The 22809-nt window shown below is 40.1% G+C and overlaps 1 protein-coding gene across 8 annotated transcripts in view; it reads right to left on the reverse strand.

Annotated features, from left to right (window-relative positions):
* c4h7orf57 (chromosome 4 C7orf57 homolog) overlaps positions 1 to 13869 on the reverse strand; it is an 82727-nt gene extending 68858 nt beyond the window's left edge. For 6 of the 8 annotated variants that reach the window (XM_059966507.1, XM_059966510.1, XM_059966513.1 and 3 more), the window contains exon 1: positions 13777 to 13869. The gene's annotated coding sequence lies outside the window, so the exon portion shown is untranslated. Of the gene's footprint in view, positions 1 to 13067; positions 13268 to 13776 lie in introns of all 8 variants that reach the window. The other 2 variants (XM_059966508.1, XM_059966509.1) reach the window with 2 other exon arrangements.
* Positions 13870 to 22809: the final 8940 nt, after the last annotated feature.

The following is a 22809-nucleotide window of genomic DNA, read 5'->3' on the forward strand; positions in this document are numbered from 1 at the left end:
TGTCAAAATAGCTTAGGCAAGAACTTGCAGGGCAAATTACAGATGGTACACACTGTAATCACTAGGTGCTGGAGATAGAGGGAATGACTGCTCAGGCTGGTGGATGAAAGGACAGTTAAGTAGGCTGCTTTATCCTGGTTGGTGTTGAGCTTCTGGGGAGTTGTTAGACTTACACTTTAATCAGCAAAGTAAAGAATATTTCATCACACTCCAGACTTGTAGATGGTGGAAAGGCCTTGGAGAGTCAGGAATATCAGCCACTTTCCATAAGATGCCCAGACTTGACTTTCCCTCGTTGCCAAGGTATTTATGTGGCTGGTCCATTTGATTACTATTTTCTGATTACTGTTGATACTGATGTGGGGGGGGGGGGGCACAGTATTGTTAATGTTAATGATTGTCAAGGGTATATGGCTAGAATCTATTTTGTGGAAATGGTTGCTACCTGGCACTTCTGCACAATGTTATTTGCCATTTATCATCTCGATCTTGCTACATACAAGCAAAGGCTGCTTCATTCACTGAAGGGTTGCAAACATTGTGCTATCATTAGCAAAGGTGTCCTCTTTTGATTGAAAGTTGCTGATAAAACAGCTGAAGATTATTGGATGTGGGACAATGTACTTGCAGATTTCCAGGTTGGGATTGACCACAACAAATATATTGGCTTGTGTTAGGTAATACTTTGACCACTGAAGTGTTTTTTTCCATTGATTCCCATTGATTTCAGTTTTACCAGTGATTTGTGATGCCACACTTGGTAAACAGCTACCTTTACGCCAAAGCCATTAATTGTGGCTTCACACCTGGAATTCAATTCTTAGGTTGACAGCTGGATCACAGCTTTGATGAGATTGGGAGCTAAATGGATCAGAGGAAATCTAAAATGGGCATTAAATAACAAGTTATGGTGAATAAAGCATTGTCAATAAGAGTTCCTATTATTTTGCTGATGATAGAAAGTAAACAGAAAGAAAAGACAGACTGGGTCATCTCCATCTTATCTGCCATCATATATGTTACAACCTTAAAAAAGAAATTTTCCAGATATGAATTACTTCTCTTAATTTCCTGTTGACTATTATTATTATTTCTAAGTGTCCTGTTTATCAGTTCTTAATAGTAGATACCACTCAAAGATGGTTTACACTTACAATTTGTTTTGCTACTTCCTTTATTCCTAACAAAAAAATAAAGCTTTACTTTTATCCTATGAAATTTTGATGACAATTTTTGACTGTTTTGTTCACTGGTTTTATTTAGTATTTCTCAAATCTGATTTTTATACTGATTTTGTCCTTTCTTTAACTTTTTTTGTAATTATGATATGTTAATTTGAAACAAGAGAAAATCTGAAAATGCTAGAAATCCAAGTAACACACACAAAATGCTGGAGGAACTCAGCAGGCCAGGCAGCATCTATGGAAACGAGTGCAGTCGACGTTTCAGGCCAAAACTGTTCTGCAGGATTTAAAAATAAATCCGTGTTTGATCCACACACACTGAGTTATGAAGCCACAAGAATAGGTATAAACACTCAATATTTAGAATGTAAATTGTGCAGCTAGAGGCTATAACAATCTTGCAACTGGGGCTAGGACAGGCAATGTACAGTGAAAAGAGTTGCAGTAAGTTTAATGTGAAAAAAACTTTTTGTCTTGGCTTTGCAAGCTTTTGTCATGACTCTTGACATTCCTTAACAATTCTTCAAGCAGATCTACTGGGGACATTAAAGCTTTTCCTCAGTCAATATGGAGTTCAGTTTCATATTGACAACATTTCAGATATTTTTAATTTCAGACTTCCAGACTTCATTTCTCATTCAATTATTCTCCTATTCATTTACACAACTTATTTTATCATTTAATCTCTCCTGCTTTTCAATTCCAAAGACTTCATAATTGACTAGTGCAGCGACTAGTGGGGTACCGCAAGGCTGCAGTGACTAGTGGGGTACTGCAAGGGTCAGTGCTGGGACCCCAGTTGTTTACAATATATATTTTAATGATTTAGATGAGGGAATTAAATGCAGCATCTCCAAGTTTGTGGATGACATGAAGCTGGGCGGCAGTGTTAGCTGTGAGGAGGATGCTAAGAGGATGCAGGGTGACTTGGATAGGTTAGGTGAGTGGGCAAATTCATGGCAGATGCAACTTAATGTGGATAAATGTGAGGTTATCCACTTTGGTTGCAAGAACAGGAAAACAGATTATTATCTGAACGGTGGCCGATTAGGAAAAGGGGAGATGCAACGAGACCTGGGTGTCATTGTACACCAGTCATTGAAGGTGGGCATGCAGGTACAGCAGGCGGTGAAAAAGGCAAATGGTATGTTGGCATTCATAGCAAAAGGATTTGAGTACAGGAGCAGGGAGGTTCTACTGCAGTTGTACAAGGCCTTGGGGAGACCGCACCTAGAGTATTGTGTGCAGTTTTGGTCCCCTAATCTGAGGGAAGACATTCTTGCCAAAGAGGGAGTACAGAGAAGGTTCACCAGATTGATTCCTGGGATGGCAGAACTTTCATATGAATAAAGACTGGATTGACTAGGCTTATACTCACTGGAATTTAGAAGTTTGGGGGGGGGGATCTTATTGAAACGTATAAAATTCTAAAGGGATTGGACAGGCTAGATGCAGGAAGATTGTTTCCGATGTTGGGGAAGTCCAGAATGAGGGGTCACAGTTTAAGGATAAAGGGGAAGCCTTTTAGGACCGAGATGAGGAAAAACTTCTTTACACAGAGAGTGGTGAATCTGTGGAATTCTCTGCCACAGGAAACAGTTGAGGCCGGTTCATTGGCTATATTTAAGAGGAAGTTAGATATGGCCCTTGTGGCTGTGGTGAACTATGTGCCTGTCGGGACACGCCCCTGCTGACTGCTCCTGTGGCTCCTCCCACAGGCCCCTGTATAAAGGAGATCTGCGGCCTGACGCTCGGCCTCAGTCTCCAAGACATTGTATGATAGACACTCACTCCTGGTTCCTTCTTCCAGTCAATAAAAGCCGATATCTTGCCTTACGTCTCAGTGTGAGTTATTGATGGTGCATCAGTGGCTAAAGGGATCAGGGGGTATGGAGAGAAAGCAGGCACAGGGTTCTGAGTTGGATGAATAGCCATGATCATACTGAATGGCGGTGCAGGCGTGAAGGGCCGAATGGCCTACTCCTGCACCTATTTTCTATGTTTCTATGATCTCTCCTTTAAAAATTCCCATTTAGGCCTTTTTATCGCAAATGTTTAAAAAAGCTACTGAGTTTCTTGCTGAAATCAATTTGAGATGTAATTTCCTTGTCCTGAAATCTGAACTGTTTCTCTCTTCACAGACATTGCCTGATCTGCAAAGGGTTTCTGGAAAATTTTCTTTATATTTCACACTTATAGTATCTACGATATTTTGCAGATGATCTAGCAAGGTCAACTCATAAATCACTCAGTAAATCATTTGATCCTTCTTACTTTTCTTGTTCTCACTATAAGAGTCAGCTTCCATGAATAGGTCTGCAGATACTATGATCAAAAACTTAAAAGCTCTTTATCTTAGACAAAGCATGTAATGGGGAAAATAATCTTTGCATTGACCATGAGGGTTCTTGTCTGCATCATATCACTTCAAGAACAAATATATTGAATGGATTAGCTTACAAGTAGGGTTATTTATGGAAATGAGTAAAATATGCAGCACATTGAGTTATCTAATATAAAACTAGGGGGTTTGAAACAAGTTGCAAGAGCTTCAGCACAAAAAAAATAACTGCAAGTGTTCATTAATTTTTCTTACAGTATATAATTTAAGTGGAATTATTTCTCTGTTTCCAATAAGCAAACGTATTCAAGAACAGAAGGAAATAATGCATTTGCACATATCTGAAAGCATAAGTTACAGATCTTATCCTAATGTAAATCCTTTGACACATGGAATGTGCTGACTTTTTATTCCTTTAATAGGCATTGGTGTTGGCAGTCCTCAGAACAATACCACAAGACTTGGAGCTATAAATACAAAGGCATGTGGCATCTGTTGAACTTAAATATATCTTGGTTATTCTGATAGTTTAAAATTCATGGCAGACATTTGACATGAAGTATTCACAGCTATTTCAATGTTTCTTCTATTATTTCATTAGCTTATTCAGCCTCCTTCCTGTAGAACATTTAATCAATGTGTTGTGTTGAAATGCTTTCCCTGCAATCATCTGCAATGAGATTGTGATTGATATTTAGATCATTATGATTTAAGAAAATAAAACTAAAAGAATGGGGGGAAATGCCTGCTGCTGAAGGCCTGGAGTATTTTGTGGATAGCCAAACCAGCTATTAATTCTTTTCCATATTAGTTTTGAGTAGAACAAGGAAATAAATCACAACAGGATGGATTCTCAGTGTAAAGACAGGATTGTGGGATGGGTACTCTGTCTGTACTTTGGCAGACATCTGTGACATACAGATTGATGGAAAATGGGACAAATACGATTCACTCTCATATGTGAGGTTTCCTTGTAACCGCCGTCGGACCAATCTGGAAACTATGTCCCTTAAATTTAAGCAATTTAGTTAGAATGGCTTGATGGTAGTGGTATAATGTCTTTCTAGATAATGGACATTGAAGCCTCCAATAGGAGTAAAAGTTATACAGCATGGAAACAGATACCCTGGCCCTGCTTATCTATGCCGACTGTGTTGCCCAGAGAGTCGCATCTACATTTGACCCATAACCTTCTAAACCTCTCCTATCCATGCACTTAACTAGAATTCTTTTAAATGTTTAAATAGTGCCTGCTTCAGCCACTACATCTGGCAGCTCATTTAAAATACACACCATAATTTGGGCAACAAACTGCGTCTTATGTCCCTTTCAAATCTCTAGCCTATTGTTTTGTGAACCAAATCCCCAGCCTTTGTTCTTAAACCCTCCCTGGAAAAAAGACAATGTGCCTTCACCCTGTCTAAGCTCCTTATGATCTTATTTACCTATATCAGGTCTCCCCTCAATTTCCTACATTCTGGAAAATAGTTTATGAAACTTCTCCTTGTAACTCAGAAACTCAACTTCAAGCACCATCCTGGTACATCTTTTCTACACTCTTTCTAGTTTAACATCTTTCTGATAACAGGGTGACCAAAACTGTACGAAAATACTCCCAGTGCAGCTTCTCCAACGTCTTCTATAACTATAACTTCCTAACTTCTATACTCAGTGTTCTAACTGATGAAGACCAGTATGCCAAATGCCTTCTTCACTACCCTATGTATCGGTGACGCAGTTTTCAGAAAAACTAAGCATTTGTGCTCCTATGTTCCTCTGTTCCATATACTCCCCTAAGTGCTACCCTAGTTTGATCTCCCAAAATCTAACACAGTTACAAGAAAAAGTTTGTGAATTCCTTGCAATTACCCTGGTTTCTGCATTAATTACTCAAAAGATGTGATCTGATCTTCATCTAAGTCACAATAATAGATAAACAAAACCTGCTTAAACTAATAGCGCACAAACAATTGTACTTTTCATTTCTTCAGTAAACACGTTTTATCATTCAAAGTCCAGGCCAGAAAAAGTATGTGAATTCTTGTATTTAGTAACTGATTGAACCTCCTTTAGCAGTAATAACCTCCATAAATCATTTCCTGTAGTTGCTGATCAGACTTGCACAACAGTGAGGAGGAATTTTAGACCATTCCTCCATCCAAAACTGGTTCAGTTAATCAATATTTCTAGGATTCCTTTGCATGAACAGCTCTCTTCAGGTAATGCCACAGCTTCTCAATTGGATTAAGGTCTGGACTCTGACTTGGCCATTCCAAAACACAAATTTTTTTCTTTTTAAACCATTCTGTTGTTGATTTACTTTTGTTTTTCGAATCATTCTCTTGCATATTATCCAACTTCAATTAAGCTTCAGGTGATGGACTGCTACCTGACATTCTCCTGTAAAATATCTTGATGCAATTTTGAATACATTGTTCCCTCAACAATTGCGGGCTGCCCTGGCCCTGAGGCAGCAAAACAGCCCCAAACCATGATGCTCCTTTCACTATGCTTCACAGTTAGGATGTGGTTTAGGTGGTGTTGTGCATTATTTTATTGCCCTTTTTCCTCCAATCATAGCGGTGTGCATTGCTGCCAGAAAAGTTCAACCTTTGTCTCATATGTCTACAGAACATTGTCCCAGAAGTATTGTGGAATATCCAGGTGGTCTTTTGCAAACTTGAGACATGCAGCAATGTTTCTATTTGGACAGCAGTGGTTTCCTCCGTGGTATCCTTGAAAGAACACCATTCTTATTCAGTGTTTTTCAGTGTTTTTCTTATAATGACACATGAACATAGACCTTAGCAAGTTCGAGAGATTTCTACAGTTCTTTTTCTGTTACCCTTGGGTTCTTTTTCACCTCCTTCAGCAATCATCGATTGGAACACCTGATTCCAATTATTAGCTTTTATAGAAGACATTATCCCAGAGGTTCCCATACTTTTTTGAACCTAGACTGTGATTGTTTAAATGGTATACTCAGTATTAATGAGAAGTAAAATTATTTGTGTGTTATCAGTTTAGGCAGATAGCTCGCTGCTTATCGAGGTTTACTTGTCTCTGTGCTGAACTGAGACTGTAGCCTGCAACTAACAGGCTCCTAGATAAGCTGTGACTGGCTTTGTGGCTGTGAACTCACTTCTGTGAATTTTAGTTCTGGATGTTAATTGATTACTTTTTGTTGCTTGCATGATTTGATTTTTTTCCACATTGGGTGTTTGATGGTATTCTTTTTTAATGGGTTCTTTTGGGTTTCTTTGTTTCGTGGCTACCTGTAAGGAGACAAATCTCAAGATTGTTTATAGTATACATACTTCGATAATATATGCACTTTGTTGGAATTTTGTGGAAAGCGGCCAGTGAGTGAGTGGGCCAGTGAAGGAGTGGAGATTTGAGGCTTTGACTCGAGAGGCTTTGACGAGAAGAGGCTGAGGACGAGCTTCACTCCAAGTGAGGTAAGGCCAGGTAAGTTCCTTTCAAAGGAGAAAGTTTCAAAAGTTAAGGCAAGTATTGGGTAGGTCATAGCAGCTGAGATCGGCCCCATGGTTTGTTCATCCTGCAGCATGTGGGAAATCAGGGATACTTCCAGTGTCCCTGACGACTATGTGTGCAGGAAGTGTGGCCAACTGCAGCTTCTGGCAGACCGCATTGAGCATCTGGAGCTGCGATTGGATTCAAACTGGAGCATCCGCGATGCTGAGAAAGTCGTGAATAGCGCATTCAGTGAGTTGGCCACACCGCAGGTAAAGGCTACATAGGCAGAAAGGGAAGGGGTGGCCACTAGACAGCGTAGCAGTAGGCAGACAGTGAAGGAGTCCCCTGAGGTCATCTCCCTCCTAAACAGATATACTGTTTTGGATACTGTTGGGGGAGATGTCTCATCAGGGGAAGGTAGCAGCAGCCGAGTTCATTGCACCATGGGTGGCTCTGCGGCACAGGAGGGAAGGAAAAGGAGTGGGAGATATAGTGATAGGGGATTCGATTGTCAGAGGAATAGATAGGAGTTTCTGCGGCTGCAAACGAGACTCCAGGATGGTATGTTGCCTCCCTGGTGCAAGGGTCAAGGATGTCTCTGAGTGGCTGCAGGACATTCTGGAATGGGAGGGTGAACAGCCAGTGGTCGTGGTGCACATAGGTACCAACGATATAGGTAAAAAACGGGATGAGGTCCTACAAGGTGAATTTAGGGAGTTAGGTGATAAACTAAAAAGTAGGACCACAAAGGTAATAATCTCTGGATTACTACTAGTGCCATGTGCTAGTCAGAGTAGAAATAGGAGGATATTTCGGATGAATGCGTGGCTTGAAAAATGGTGCAAGGGGGAGGGATTCAAATTTCTGGGGCATTGGAACCAGTTCTGGGGGAGGTGGGACTGGTATAAACAGGATGGTCTGCACCTGGGCTGGACTGGACCCAATGTCCTAGGGGGAGCGTTTGCTACTGCTGTTCAGGAGGCTTTAAACTAATGTGGCAGGGGGATGGGAACAAGTGCAGAGAGACAGAGGGGTGTAAAATGAGGGTAGAAGCAAAAAGTAGTAAGGTGAAAAGTAAAAGTGGCAGGCAGGCAAATCCAGGGCAAAAAGCAAAAAGGGCCACTTTTCAACATAATTGTATCAGGGCTAAGAGTGTTGTAAAAACAAGCCTGAAGGCTTTGTGTGTCAATGCGAGGAACATTCGTAACAAGGTGGATGAATTGAATGTGCAGATAGTTATTAATGAATATGATATAGTTGGGATCACAGAGACATGGCACCAGGGTGACCAAAGATGGGAGCTCAACATCCAGGGATATTCAATATTCAGGAGGGATAGACAGGAAAGAAAAAGAGGTGGTGTAGCATTGCTGGTTAGAGGAGATTAACGCAATAGAAAGTAAGGACATTAGCCTGGAGGATGTGGAATTGATATGGGTAGAGCTGCATAACACTAAGGGGCAGAAAACGCTGGTGGGAGTTGTGTACAGGCCACCTAAGAGTAGTAGTGAGGTTGGGGATGGTATTAAACAAGAAATTAGAAATGTGTGCAATAAGGGAACAGTAGTTATGATGGGTGACTTCAATCTACATATAGATTGGATGAACCAAATTGGTAAGGGTGCTGAGGAAGAGAATTTCTTGGAATGTATGCAGGATGGTTTTCTGAACCAACATGTCGAGGAACCAACTAGAGAATAGGCTGTTCTAGATTGGGTATTGAGCAATGAGGAAGGGTTAGTTAGCAATCTTGTCGTGCGAGGCCCCTTGGGTAAGAGTGACCATAATATGGTGGTCACTCTCCATCTTCATTAAGATGGAGAGTGACATAGTTAATTCAGAAACAAAGGTTCTGAACTTAAAGAAGGGTAACTTTGAAGGTATGATATGTGAATTAGCTAAGATAGACTGGCAAATGATACTTAAAGGGTTGACGGTGGATATACAATGGCAAGCATTTAAAGATTGCATGGATGAACTACAACAATTATTCATCCCAGTTTGGCGAAAGAATAAACTAGGGAAGGTAGTGCACCCATGGCTGACAAGGGAAATTAGGGATAGTATCAAGTCCAAAGAAGAAACATATAAATTAGCAAAAAAAAAGCTGCACACCTGAGGACTGGGAGAAATTCAGAGACCAGCAGAGGAGGACAAAGGGCTTAATTAGGAAAGGGAAAAAAGATTATGAGAGAAAGCTGGCAGGGAACATAAAAACTGACTGTAAAAGCTTTTATAGATATGTGAAAAGAAAAAGATTGGTCAAGACAAATGTAGGTCCTTTACAGTCAGAAACAGGTGAATTGATCATAGGGAACAAAGACATGGCAGACCAATTGAATAAACACTTTGGTTCTGTCTTCACTAAGGAGGACATAAATAATCTTCCGGAAATAGTAAGGGACCGAGGGTCTAGTGAGATGGAGGAACTGAGGGAAATACATGCTAGTAGGGAAGTGGTGTTAGGTAAATTGAAGGGATTAAAGGCAGATAAATCCCCAGGGCCCAGAGTGCTTAAGGAAGTAGCCCAAGAAATAGTGGATGCATTAGTGATAATTTTTCAAAACTCCTTAGATTCTGGATTAATTCCTGAGGATTGGAGGGTGGCTAATGTAACCCCACTTTTTAAAAAAGGAGGGAGAGAGAAACCGGGGAATTATAGACCAGTTAGTCTGACATCGGTGTTGGGGAGAATGCTAGAGTTGGTTATCAAAGATGTGATAACAGCACATTTGGAAAGAGGTGAAATCATCGGACAAAGTCAGCATGGATTTGTGAAAGGAAAATCATGTCTGACGAATCTTATAGAAATTTTTGAAGATGTAACTAGTAGAGTGGATGGGGAGAGCAGTGGATGTGGTATATTTAGATTTTCAAAAGGATTTTGACAAGGTCCCACACAGGAGATTAGTGTGCAAACTTAAAGCACATGGTATTGGGGGTATGGCATTGATGCGGATAGAGAATTGGTTCACAGAAAGGAAACAAAGAGTGGGAATAAACGGGACCTTTTCAGAATGGCAGGCAGTGACTAGTGGGGTACCGCAAGGCTCAGTGCTGGGACCCCAGTTGTTTACAATATATATTAATGATTTAGGCGAGGGAATTAAATGCAGCATCTCCAAGTTTGCGGATGACACGAAGCTGGGCGGCGGCCTTAGCTGTGTGGAGGATGCTAAGAGGATGCAGGGTGACTTGGATAGGTTAGGTGAGTGGGCAAATTCATGGCAGATGCAATTTAATGTGGATAAATGTGAGGTTATCCACTTTGGCAGCAAGAACAGGAAAACAGATTATTATCTGAACGGTGGCCGATTAGGAAAAGGGGAGATGCAACGAGACCTGGGTGTCATTGTACACCAGTCATTGAAGGTGGGCATGCAGGTACAGCAGGCGGTGAAAAAGGCAAATGGTATGTTGGCATTCATAGCAAAAGGATTTGAGTACAGGAGCAGGGAGGTTCTACTGCAGTTGTACAAGGCCTTGGTGAGACTGCACCTAGAGTATTGTGTGCAGTTTTGGTCCCCTAATCTGAGGGAAGACATTCTTGCCAAAGACGGAGTACAGAGAAGGTTCACCAGATTGATTCCTGGGATGGCAGAACTTTCATATGAAGAAAGACTGGATCAACTACGCTTATACTCACTGAAATTTAGAAGGTTGAAGGGGGATCTTATTGAAACGTATAAAATTCTAAAGGGATTGGATAGGCTAGATTCAGGAAGATTGTTTCCGATGTTGGGGAAGTCCAGAATGAGGGGTCACAGTTTAAGGATAAAGGGGAAGCCTTTTAGGACCGAGATGAGGAAAAACTTCTTCACACAGAGAGTGGTGAATCTGTGGAATTCTCTGCTATAGGAAACAGTTGAGGCCGGTTCATTGGCTTTATTTAAGAGGAAGTTAGATATGGTCCTTGTGGCTAAAGGGATCGGGGGTATGGAGAGAAAGCCGGTACAGGGTTCTGAGTTGGATGATCAGCCATAATCATACTGAATGGCAGTGCAGGCTTTTAAGGGCCGAATGGCCTACTCCTGCACCTATTTTCTATGTTTCTATGAATTGGACCAGGCAGGATAGACAAAGAAGAGTCAATGGATATTGTTTACTTGCATTTTCAAAAGGCCTTTGACAAGCTGCTAAACATGAGGCTGCTTAATAAGCTAAGAGCCCATGGTATTACAGGAAAGATACTAGCATGGATAGAAGATTGACTGATTGGCAGGAAGCAAAGACTGGGAATAAAAGAGGCCTATTCTGGCTGGCTCCCAATGACAAGTGATACTCTGCAGGGCTCAGTGCTGGTATTGCTTCTTTTCACGTAAAATGTCAAAAATATGGATGATGGAATTGATGGCTTCAAAGGCAAGTATGCAGGTGATAGAAAGATAGACGAAGGGACAGTTAGTATTGAGGAATCATGGAGTCTGCAGAAGGACTTGGACAGATTGGGAGAATGGGCAAAGAAATGGCAGATGGAATATAGTATAGAGAGTGTATGGCGATGCACTTTGATAGAAAGAATAAAGGTGCAGACTATTTTCTAAATGGGCAGAAAATTCAAAAATCAGACATGCAAATATATTTGGAGGTCCTTGTGCAGGATTCCCTTGAGATTAACTTGCATGTTGAGTCAGTGACAAGGAAGGTAAATGCAATGTTAGCACTCATTTCGAGAAGACTAGAATATAAGAGCAAGCATGTAATGCTGAGGCTTTATAAGACTTTGGTCAGACTGCACTTGGAGTATTGTGAGCAACTTTGGGCCCTTTATCTAAGAAATAATGTGCTGACATTGGAGAGGGTCCAGAGGAGGTTCATGATTATTATTCCAGGAATGAAAGTTTAACAAATGAGGAGTATTTGATGGCTCTGTGCCTGTACTCGCTGAAGTTTAGAAAATTGGTGGGGGTGGGGTGAGTTATTGAAACTTATTGAATGCTGAAAGGCCTAGATAGAGTGGATACGGAGAGGATTCTTACTAAAGCAGGTGAATCTTGGACCAGAGGGCACAAGCTTAGAATAGAGGGAAGTCCACTTAGAACTGAGATGAGGAGGAATTTCTTTAGCCAGAGGTTGGTAAATCTGCAGAATTCACTGCAATGGATGGCTGTGGAGGCCAAGTCATTATATTTAAAATGGAGGTTGATAGGTTCTTAATTAGTCAGGGTGTCAAAGGTTACAGGGAGAAGGCAGGAGTATGGGGTTGAGAGGGATAATAAATCAGCCATGATGAAATGGCCGAGCAGACTCAATGGGGCAAGTAGTCCAATTCTACTCCTGTGCATTATGGTCTAATGGACCCAGTGATAATAATGAAACAGATCTCCTTGAGAGTGAAAATGAATGTATTGGGCAAAGTATCCTTTTTCTGTCTTCCAATAGCCATATATTTCAATGTATTTGAAGCTGGGCATCATACCTAAATATCAGAAGTCCCAAGTCTGAGCACACTGTTGAAAGCTGACAATGGCTTCTAAAGTTTTACATAATTATCTTATTGTCCAAATATCAACTTTTTACATTAATTAAAAGGTTGCATTTTCAAATTCTATTTCAGTACCCTAATAGCATACAGTATATAAAGTACTGATGTGTTCCTTTTGGTAAGATATTGAACTGAATTGCTTTGTTCAGGTAAATTTAAAAATACTCCTTGCCAGTTTTAGAAGAACAAGAGTATAACCATGTAACAACTGTATACCCACCAATAACAAGAAAAGTCATTTTTGCAGACTTGCTGTGTGAAACCTTTTTCTGTATTTATCTACAGAATGACACGGGCTACATTTGACTGAGTGGAGTTTTGTGGAAACATGAAGGTATATCAAAACCTCTTACCTAGTCCCTTCCCACAATTCAGTGACCCAAATAATCTTTCCATGATAAGGAACAATTCACTTGTACGTAACAGGTTGTAGTTGGCCCTTACAGAGTGATCTACTCCACACTTTCTGCTTCCTGCACAATCTTAGACTCCTGTCCCACACATTCCTTTTGTTCCCTCCAACTTCTACCTCTCCCCCCCCCCCCCAGTTTCTTTAAACACATTTATTTTCCCGATTTACCAGTGATGATGAACGGTTATCAAGTCGCATTATTATGGCAATTTTCCTCTCCACGGATGCTGTCTGTGATCTGCTATGCCTCCCGCATCATTTTTGGTTTATTTTAAATTCCAGCATTCGCAGAGAGGACCCTACCCATCCCGGACATTCCTCTCTTCTCTCCTCTTCCCTCAGGCAGAAGACATTGAAATCTGTATGAACTGTATGCAAGAAAAGTTTTGATTATCTCTGTGCCCATGGCAAGAATAAACCAATTCCAATTTTTGCTTTTTAGTTTATAAAACAATCGTGCTTGGCCTTTGGACAATCAAATAGTTCAGTTTCCAGTAGGTATCACATTTCCATTTAAATTTCTAGACCATTGTCTCTTTTCACCTTCTCCGCTACTCTAACCCTTTCTCAATTCACCAGTCCCCCGTCCAAATCCCAAACATGGTACTGACAGCCTTCGACCAATGGCGAACCAGACAGTCCCAGGAAGTCCCTATCCTGCTCAGGGCATATACCCCGAAGACATCATAGCTATTTCTAGTCCCCACTGTTTATTCCGAGAATCGGCCCCTTTGCACCAGAGATCAGCTGCAGGAGCGTGTAAATAATGGCGCTTCCCTCAAAGAAACGTCTGCAATTACTCCTCCCTTTGCTGGCGTTTCAGAACAAGGTGAGATATCGGGGCCATCGCGACACAACAGCGGCACAAGGCCGTTACCTGCAGCCGCTGAGATCGGGGTCCAGTACGAGCTGAAGCAACGACTTCGCCCCAATGTTTTTCACCGGCCACTGTTCAGCTGTCGCCATGGCAACTCCCAAACCGTAACTGTGGCAACCAAACGCGGCCCGGCTCTACCGATCACGTGGTTCGATGCACTCTCACGTGTGACAGCGCTGAGCGAAAGTGGAATAAATGGACACGCTTGACCAGAATCCTTACGTTCAAACGTTGGACCGTTTAATTTTTGTTTCAAATTTCCATCATAAAGGTGAAAATTTTAAGGGGAAGTTGAGGGATCGTGAGAGTGTGGAACGTGCTGCCCGCGAGCTCGATTTCTTTTTTTTGTAATTTATTTTGTATTGAAGTTCACATCAAACATTTCCATAAGATGTAGTTCAGATATTGTACACATATGTCATATAGTCATATATGCCAAAAATCTACACATAATATTTATCACTTATAGAAAAGAGAGGAAAGAAAGAACAAGCAAAAGGAGAAAACTATGTAGAAGTAGGGAGTGATTTTTTACAACAATATTCGTTGATTTGTGAGAATAAAATCAGGCCTATGAAGTATTATGTAATTAAACCATTTTCCCCCAGTATGAATCAAATTGTTCCAACTTATGATTAACAGATGCTGTTATCTTCTCCATTTTGCAAATGTCCATTGTAATTTCCATCCACACAGTTAAGGTTGGGCTCTCCTGTGATAACCATTTCCTAGTAAGAGTCTTTTTACCAGCCACCAACAGTATATTCATTACATATTTATCTCTTTTCAACCGTTCTTGAGGTATATATCCAAAATATACTGTCTTACTTTCTAAGGGTATTTCACATTTAAAGCTGTCTTTTAGGGCATTGTGTATCTCACTCCAATAGTCTTTGATAACGGGGCATTCCCAGAAAATATGATAATGGTTTGCATTTTGATTTCCACAATTTCTCCAGCAAACAGGGAGGTTACTATCATAACAGGATTTCTGAGAGGGTGTGATAAAATATCTTATCAAGTTTTTCCATCCAAACTCCCTCCATTTTTGTGAACTGGTACACTTCCATTGATATCTCTATATTGTTGTCCATTCTTCCTGAGATATAATTATCCCTCCTTCCTTCTCACATTTTATTTTAATGTATGAAGTCGAATGTGTTTTAAGATTTGACAAACCCTTATACAGGCTTGAAATGATTCTACCACCGTTATCTGAATGATATGCTTTTCTAAATAGCTCTATCAAACATGTACTTGCCTTGGTTACATTTTTAACCATCCTATTAACATATTGTCGCATCTGTAAATACCGATAAAAGTCTTCTTTTTCTAATAAGTGTTTCTCTTTAAGCATTTCAAAACTGAACAGTGTTCCTTCTTTCATTATATTGCAAAGTACTGTGATTCCTTTAGCTGTCCAGTCCTTAAATCAAGCATCCAATTTATTTGACGTAGAATCCGAGTCATATGCACACCTTTGAAAAATTGTAGTCTCTAGTTTATATTCTCTTATAATAGTTTTCCATATTTTAAGAGTCCATTTCACCCATGGATTATCAATAGTATTTATGTACCTTTGTAGGTTGTTATCAGGCAAAATTGGGCTAGGGTGCTGGTGCAGATCACTGGGAGTAGGCAGTTTAAATGGTTTTTGAGGAACCATTGAGAGAGTGCAGCGTAGGTTCACGGGGTTAATTCCCGGGATGGCGGGATTGTCATATGTTGAAAGATTGGAGTGACTGGGCTTCTATACACTGGAATTTAGAAGGATGGGAGGGGATCTGATTGAAACATATAAGATTATTAAAGGATTGGACACGCTAGAGGTTGGAATCATGTTCCCGATATTGGGGGAGTCCAGAACCAGAGGCCACAGTTTAAAAATGAGGGGTAGGCCATTTAGAACGGACTTCAGGAAAAACTTTTTCACCCAGAGAGTTGTGGATCTATGGAATGCTCTGCTTCAGAAGGCAGTGGAGGCCATTTCTTTGGATGTTTTCAAGAGTCAAGGGATATGGGGAGAAGGCAGGATCGGGGTACTGATTGTGGATGATCAGCCATGATCACAGTGAATGGCGGTGCTGGCTTGAAGGGCCGAATGGCCTACTCCTGCATCTATTGTCTATTGTTTTGGCATAGATGGGCTGAAAGGCTGTTTTCTGTGCTGTACCTTTCTATGACTATGACTGCAGCAATTTTTCTTTGGAAGTATTACAGTTTATCTTACAGTTTGAGAAATGGACAGAAAACGAAGTGGGAGTAAATCCGAGGATGGGAATCTATCACTAATGGGATACTTCAGACAGAACTGCTGGAGTTCCAATTATTCACAATTTATTTTAACACTCAAAATGCACCAAATGTCATCCTTCCAAGTTTGCTGACAGAACTAAATGCATTTTATTAACGTAGATTAAATTTGTTATCACTGACATGGATGTCTTGAAATTTTGTTGTTTTGCGGCAGCATTTCATTGTAAAGATATAAATTTAAATAAATAACTAATGCGAAAATGAAAAGAAATAACGAGGTAGTGGCGTTTATTACCTTGGAGCACTTGTATGCTGGTTACTGAATACTAACCTGCATGTTCAGAATGTGACTAGATACGATGTTCTTTACATTTGTATTTCACTACAGGAGTGAAGAAGCTTTATTACACTTGTGTGGGCCCTTGAAACTACCTGAAGTATTGTAAGCTGTTTTTCCTGATCTAAGAAAGAATGTATTTGTTGTAGAAGGCATGCCGCTCTCCTTAGATCAGAGATGAGGTGGAATTTCTTTAGCCAGAGTGCAGTGAATGTGTGGAATTTATTGCCGTGTACTGTTGTGGAGGCAAAGTCATTGGGTGTATTTGAGGCATAGGTAGATAGATTCTTGATTTGTAAGGCCATTAAAGGTTATGGGAAGAAAGCAGGAAAATGGAGCTGAGAGGCAAAATTAATCAGCCTTGATGGAACAGCAGAGCAAACTTGATGGGCTGAATGGCCTACTTCTGCTCCTATGTCTTATGGAGTATATTTCTTCTGAATGAGAAATCCAGATCCAGAGGGCACAGTTTGAGAATAAAGGGTAGGCCAATAGGACTGAGGTAAGGAAAATGTCCTTTACTCTGAGGATAGTGAATCTTTGAATTCCTTATCCTGGCCAGTTGTGAAAACATAGTTGATATGTTCATTCAGAAAAAGTGATCAATATGTTTCTGAACTCGGAGGACCAGGGGTATGGGGATAGTGCTGGAAAATGACACTGAGGTGGAATGTCAGCCATTGAGGCTTTGCAAAGGAGATTTTAAGGTCTGTGTGGTCTACTGCTGTTCCTTTTTTTCCTGTCATATTTCTTATGTTCTTTTGTTTTGGACAAATCCAGAAATATACACTCCTCATTTTACCTTTTTAAGTGTATACATATAGTTGGTTTACAACTGAGAATAATGGAGATGTTGTTTTATAAACAAGCACTCATGCAAGTGCATTGCACCTCAGTAAAACAAATTCTTCCTTTCAGCATGCAGTTAAAGACATTATCCAGGCACAGGCTAATACGTGGCAAGTAACTTTATTCTTTCCATTTAACTGTTAAGTTCAACCATAATGATTCTAACTGCTCACTTATAGTATCGATAACATCATCATCACCAAGTCCCCCATAGCCGTTATCCTGGGGAATCACCATTGAATTTAAACTCAACTAGATTAGTGCCAATGAACTGTCTTGCAAAAGTAGGTCAAAAGCAACATAACCAGCTACTGTTCCACCCAAACCTTTCCATCATTTATGTTGGGTAATTCAGGAGCTTGATGGAATATTTTCCCTGAATGAATGTAGCTCAAATACAACTCTAGAAAGTTTAATGCAAGGCAAACAACCTCTTTCAGGGGCTCCCAAATGGTTTTATGCCATGGAACCCTACCATTAACCGAGGGGTCTGTGGACCCCAGATTGGGAACTCCTGGCCTATTTGATGGGCATTTCATTCACTAACCTAAATACTCATTTCCTTTATGACATCCCACTGTGGCGGTTGTGTGTGCTGTTTGCAAAATGCAATGCAATTACATGCCAAGGCTATTCCAACAGCATTTCCCAACTTCATGACTGTCACTGTATAGAGGGTATGTCCAACAATCACACAAGGAAATCACACTGCAGGTTCCACACCAAATTGCACACCATCTTGAATTGGAAAAATATCACTGTATCTTCATCCAAATTCTGAAGCAAAAGCATTGTTGGAATACCTTAAACAAAGAGAATACCCATTTTCAAAAAGACCTTAAGACATTGGAGCAGAATTTGGTCAATCAAAAGATATTTCTCCAGCATCAAGGCAAGGACAATTAGCATTAGGGTAATATTAGTCATGTCAGTGCTGCCTTCACTCTGAAAACTGAATTATGAAGTGTACACTGGGTTGTATTCATTGTCAGGCCAGCTGAACATGTAGTATTTTTTAAAAAGAATCTAAAACATTTGGCAAACCAAGTGGAATAAACATTGTTCTAAAATATATTGAGGTTCTATGTAGGGAAGTTAAAGATTTTTTAAAAAAATGAGCCATGGAGAATTGTAATCTGAAAATATTTCTTGGATTCATGTTGTCCCTAAACCTATGTTTTTATTGGCAAGAACAAATATAACGGTTTTCACCAGTGCAGTCTTCCTACAGCTCTTCAGCAAAGTTGAAATATCTCCTTGGTATGATGTTATGATTTCATTGCTCTGATTTTTAGGCTAACTGTGGCTCCTCCCACGGACCCCGGTATAAAGGCGATTGGAGACACAGCTCCGGCTTCAGTCTCCAGTATGTAGTGTGGTGGTCATTTGCTGCTTGTTCTTTCTTCCAGCCAATAAAAGCCTATATCTCGCCTCACGTCTCCGAGAGTTATTGATGGTGCATCATCTAAGTACAGCTCCGATGCTGTATTTAAGTTTGTTGTTGGCGGAGTAAAGGTTGTGATGAATCAACATACAGAATGGAGATTGAAAATATGGTTGAATGGTGCCACAACAACCACTCACTCAATGTCAGCAAAACTAAAGAGCCGATTATTGACTACAGGAGGAAGAAGTTGCCTGTGCGTGAGCCAGTCTTCATTAGGGGATCAGAGGTGGAGAGGGTCAGTAACTTTAAATTCCATGGAATTATTATATCAAAGGATCTATCCTAGGACCAACATTTATAAATGCCTTCACAAAGAAGACGCAATAGCACCTCCACTTTCTTAGAAGTTTTGCATAGATTTGTCATGTCACCCAAACTTTGACAAACTTCCGTAGACGTACAGTGCATCATGGCCTGGTGTGGAAACACCAATGCCCAGGAACTGAAAACTCTACAGAACATTGGTGGATACGTCCCAGTTCATAACATGCATAGCTCTTCCATCATTAGACACATTTACATGGAGTACTGCTACAAGAAAGCAGCATCCATCATCAAGGACCCCCACTATCCAGGCCATGCTGTCTTCTCACTACTATCATTGGGCAGGAGGTAGTCTCATACCATCAGGTGCAGGAACAGTTATTACCCAACAACTATCAGGCTCCTGAAGCAGTGTGGATAACTTCACTCAACACAACTCTGAACTGATTCCAAAAACTACAGACTCACTTTCAAGCACTCTACAACTCATGTTACCAGGTTTACTTATTTGAACAATTTGTATTCTGCACATTGAATTTTTTATTGGCCTTTGTTTATGTATAATTTTTCATAAATTCTATTCCCTTATTTTCCTGTAAACAGCTGCAAAAAATGGATCTCACTGTAAAATATGGTAGTATTTGATAATAAATTTACTTTAGTCCTGACTTGTAAGGAAAGTATATTCCATTTTATTTGGCTTAAGTAATCAAAATGAAATGGATTTATCAAAGGTTTGAAGAAGACAATGTGTAGATATTGTAAATGCAGGTAAAGGTGTTTGTTGTATCTTTGAAGTCCCAGATTGAGGAAGAAAGGATTTTGAAACAGTTTGCTATTTGATTATTTTTAAGAACTTTATACTAAAAATACTGTTGATTGTGTGATACTCTAATTTCTTATGGGGTAAAATAAATAACACAGATGATTGCTCTCTCACCTGTTCTTTATTCTGGGAACATTGCTAGCATGAAGAAAATTTGCATTAGGACTTGGAGCATAGCCTCTTCATATACCTTGTTTACATTTAATCTTTCTGAGAAACTGCAGCTCTAAATGAAGCAGTTGAAAAGCTTGGCTATTTCTCAAGGTAATCAATGTAAATGCATGTTTTAAGTCATGCATCTGAGCTTGTTGCTGATCTGGCATCATGCCTTGGTAACTAGTGGACTCTTCAGCGCTGGTACATTTAATATTCTATTGTTTAATTCTAATTGAAAAGGAAACAGCATTATGAAGGACCCCATGCACCCCTCATACAATCTCTTCTCCCTCCTGCTGTCTGGGAAAAGGCTCCAAAGCATTTGGGCTCTCACGACTAGACTATGCAACAGTTTCTTCCCTCAAGCTATCAAACTCCTCAATACCCTAAGCCTGGACTGACACCTTGCCCTACTCTCCTGTTTATTATTTATTGTAATGCTTGCGCTGTTTTTGTGCACTTTATGCAGTCCAGTGTAGGTCTGTAGTCCAGTGTAGCCTTCTCAGTGTTGTTTTTTTTTTACGTAGTTCAGTCTAGTTTTTGTACTGTGTCATGTAAACCATGGTCCTGAAAAATGTTGTCTCATTTTTACTATGTACTGTACCAACAGTTATGGTCGAAGTGACAATAAAAAGTGACTTGACTTGACTTGAATGAATGAATGGATGAACGAATGAAATTAATTTAATTCAGTCAGTACAAACATAACACAAAGGATCATTTACAATGATGATTTCATAGGACAAAATTACAACAAAAAACATAGATATTCTTTAAAACAGACCAAAAGGGTGTAGGCTGAAGCTACAGCTTATTACGTCTACCCCTCTTACTTATACAACAACATATTTGGCGTCAATCATCGCATCAAAAACAAAAAATTTCATAAACTTTTAAGACAAAATCCAATTCCAAATATCATTTATTTACATTACTCCCATTCATTTTAAATCATGTATTTTATATTTGTTCATTAAATAATTTTTAAATATTTTTTAAAACTTGTTAAGTGTAGTGCATGTTTTTAAATTCTTACTACAACTGTTTCATGGATTCATCCCTCTGACTGAAATACAATGATTTTTTTTACATTTGTTCTTATCCTTTGTGTTTGAAATATACATGTTCCTCTCAAATCATGTTGACTTTCTCTCATTTTAAACCACCTTTGGATACTTTGTGGTAGCTGTCCATTTTTAAATTTGTACATAATTTGTATTATTTTAAAATCTGCGAAATCTTTGGATTTTAAAATGTTTAGTTGAATAAGTAGTGGATTGGTTGGCTCATAATAGCTTGTATAACTTCATATAACTTTCTTTTGGAGTAGAAAAATTAAATTCCTCTCAGGTTTGAGGATGACTTGCCTCCACTGCAGTTCTGTTGGTTCCAGTGTAGCTCATGAGGAACAGCAGAGACTCCACAGCTGGGGTAGCCATGGGCTGATAACTGAGCAGGTGGGTAATATGCAATTATGGTACATTACTTATATCTCTCTCTCTCACTCACTCACTCACTTTCTGTGTGTTCCTGTGGATAGCATCCATGTACTCAGTACTATCCTGAATGCTCTTCCACTCGGAGCAGACGTGATCCAGAAATTCCCAGGAATCAGTGCAGATGTTTCAGTTCTTCAAGAAAGTTCTGAACACATCCTTAAATACAATTCTCAATCAAGTGGAGCTTAAAATAAAGTGTCTGTTTCAGGAATCTGGTGTAGGGCAGGTGAATAATGTGACCAGATAATGTGGTTGGCTGAGATGGGCTTTGGTACTGGGTGTGTGTTGCCTGGGAAAGGAGGCCATATCCCTAGTCATAGGGTCCTGCCAAAGGGTTTGGGCCCGAAATGTCGACTGCACTTTTTTCCATAGATGCTGCCTGGCCTGCTGAGTTCCTCCAGCAGTTTGTGTGTCTTGCTTGGATTTCCAGTACCTGTGGATTTTCTCGTTTGTGATTGGGGAAGCTGTAGTGACCTGGGGTTTCTGGCACTGAGTCTGGCTCTGTGGATTAGAAGGGAAGGAGAGTGGGGTAAAAAGGAGAGGGTGGTGTTGGGGGATTCAATAGTTAGGGGAACAGTAGATTCTGTGGAGGACATGAGAAGGTCTTAGCAAGTAGGATTAGGGAAAACCTTAAGGCATTCTACATGTACATAAAGAACAAGTTGATAACTAGAGTGAGGATAGGACCAATCAGGGATAAAACAGGAAACAAATGCTTGGATTTAGAGGAGGTAGGGGAGGTCATGAATTAATACTCCAGTATTCACCAGTTCGAGAGACCTGGATGAATGCAAGGTCAGCGTAGACAGGCTAGTGTGCTGGATCATGTCAAGGGTGAGAAAGAAGATGAGCTGGAAGTTTTGAAAAACATTAGCATAGATAAGTCCCTAGGACTGGATTGGATATACCCCACATTTGCACGGGAAACTGTGCAGTTGATGATGATCTTTGTGTCCTCACTGGCCACAGTAGTACCAGAAAAATGAAAGGTGGCAATTGTTATTCATTTGTTCAAGCAATGTATTAGGAATAATTCTTGGAATTATAAATAGGGTGTCTTAAACATTGGTGGGGAAACTATTGGAGAGGATTGTTACAGGGAGGATTTACGAGCAGTTGGAGAAGCATGGTCCAATTAGGAATGATCAACATGGATTTGTGAGGGGCAGGTTATGCCTCACAAGCCTGACTGACTTTTTTGAAGAAGTGATAAAGTAAATTGATGAAGGTTGCAGTTTATATGGATTTTAGTTAGGTATTCAACAGGGTGGGCTCATTCAGAAAGTCAGGAGGCATTAGATCCAGGGTAACTTGGCTGTGTGGATTTGCAATTGGTTTTTCAACAGAAGCCAGAAAGTAGTATTAGATGTAATGGTGATTTTCTTCAGGGATCTGTTCT

Source organism: Hypanus sabinus, chromosome 4, assembly GCF_030144855.1.
Source record: "Hypanus sabinus isolate sHypSab1 chromosome 4, sHypSab1.hap1, whole genome shotgun sequence".
NCBI lineage: Eukaryota > Metazoa > Chordata > Chondrichthyes > Myliobatiformes > Dasyatidae > Hypanus > Hypanus sabinus.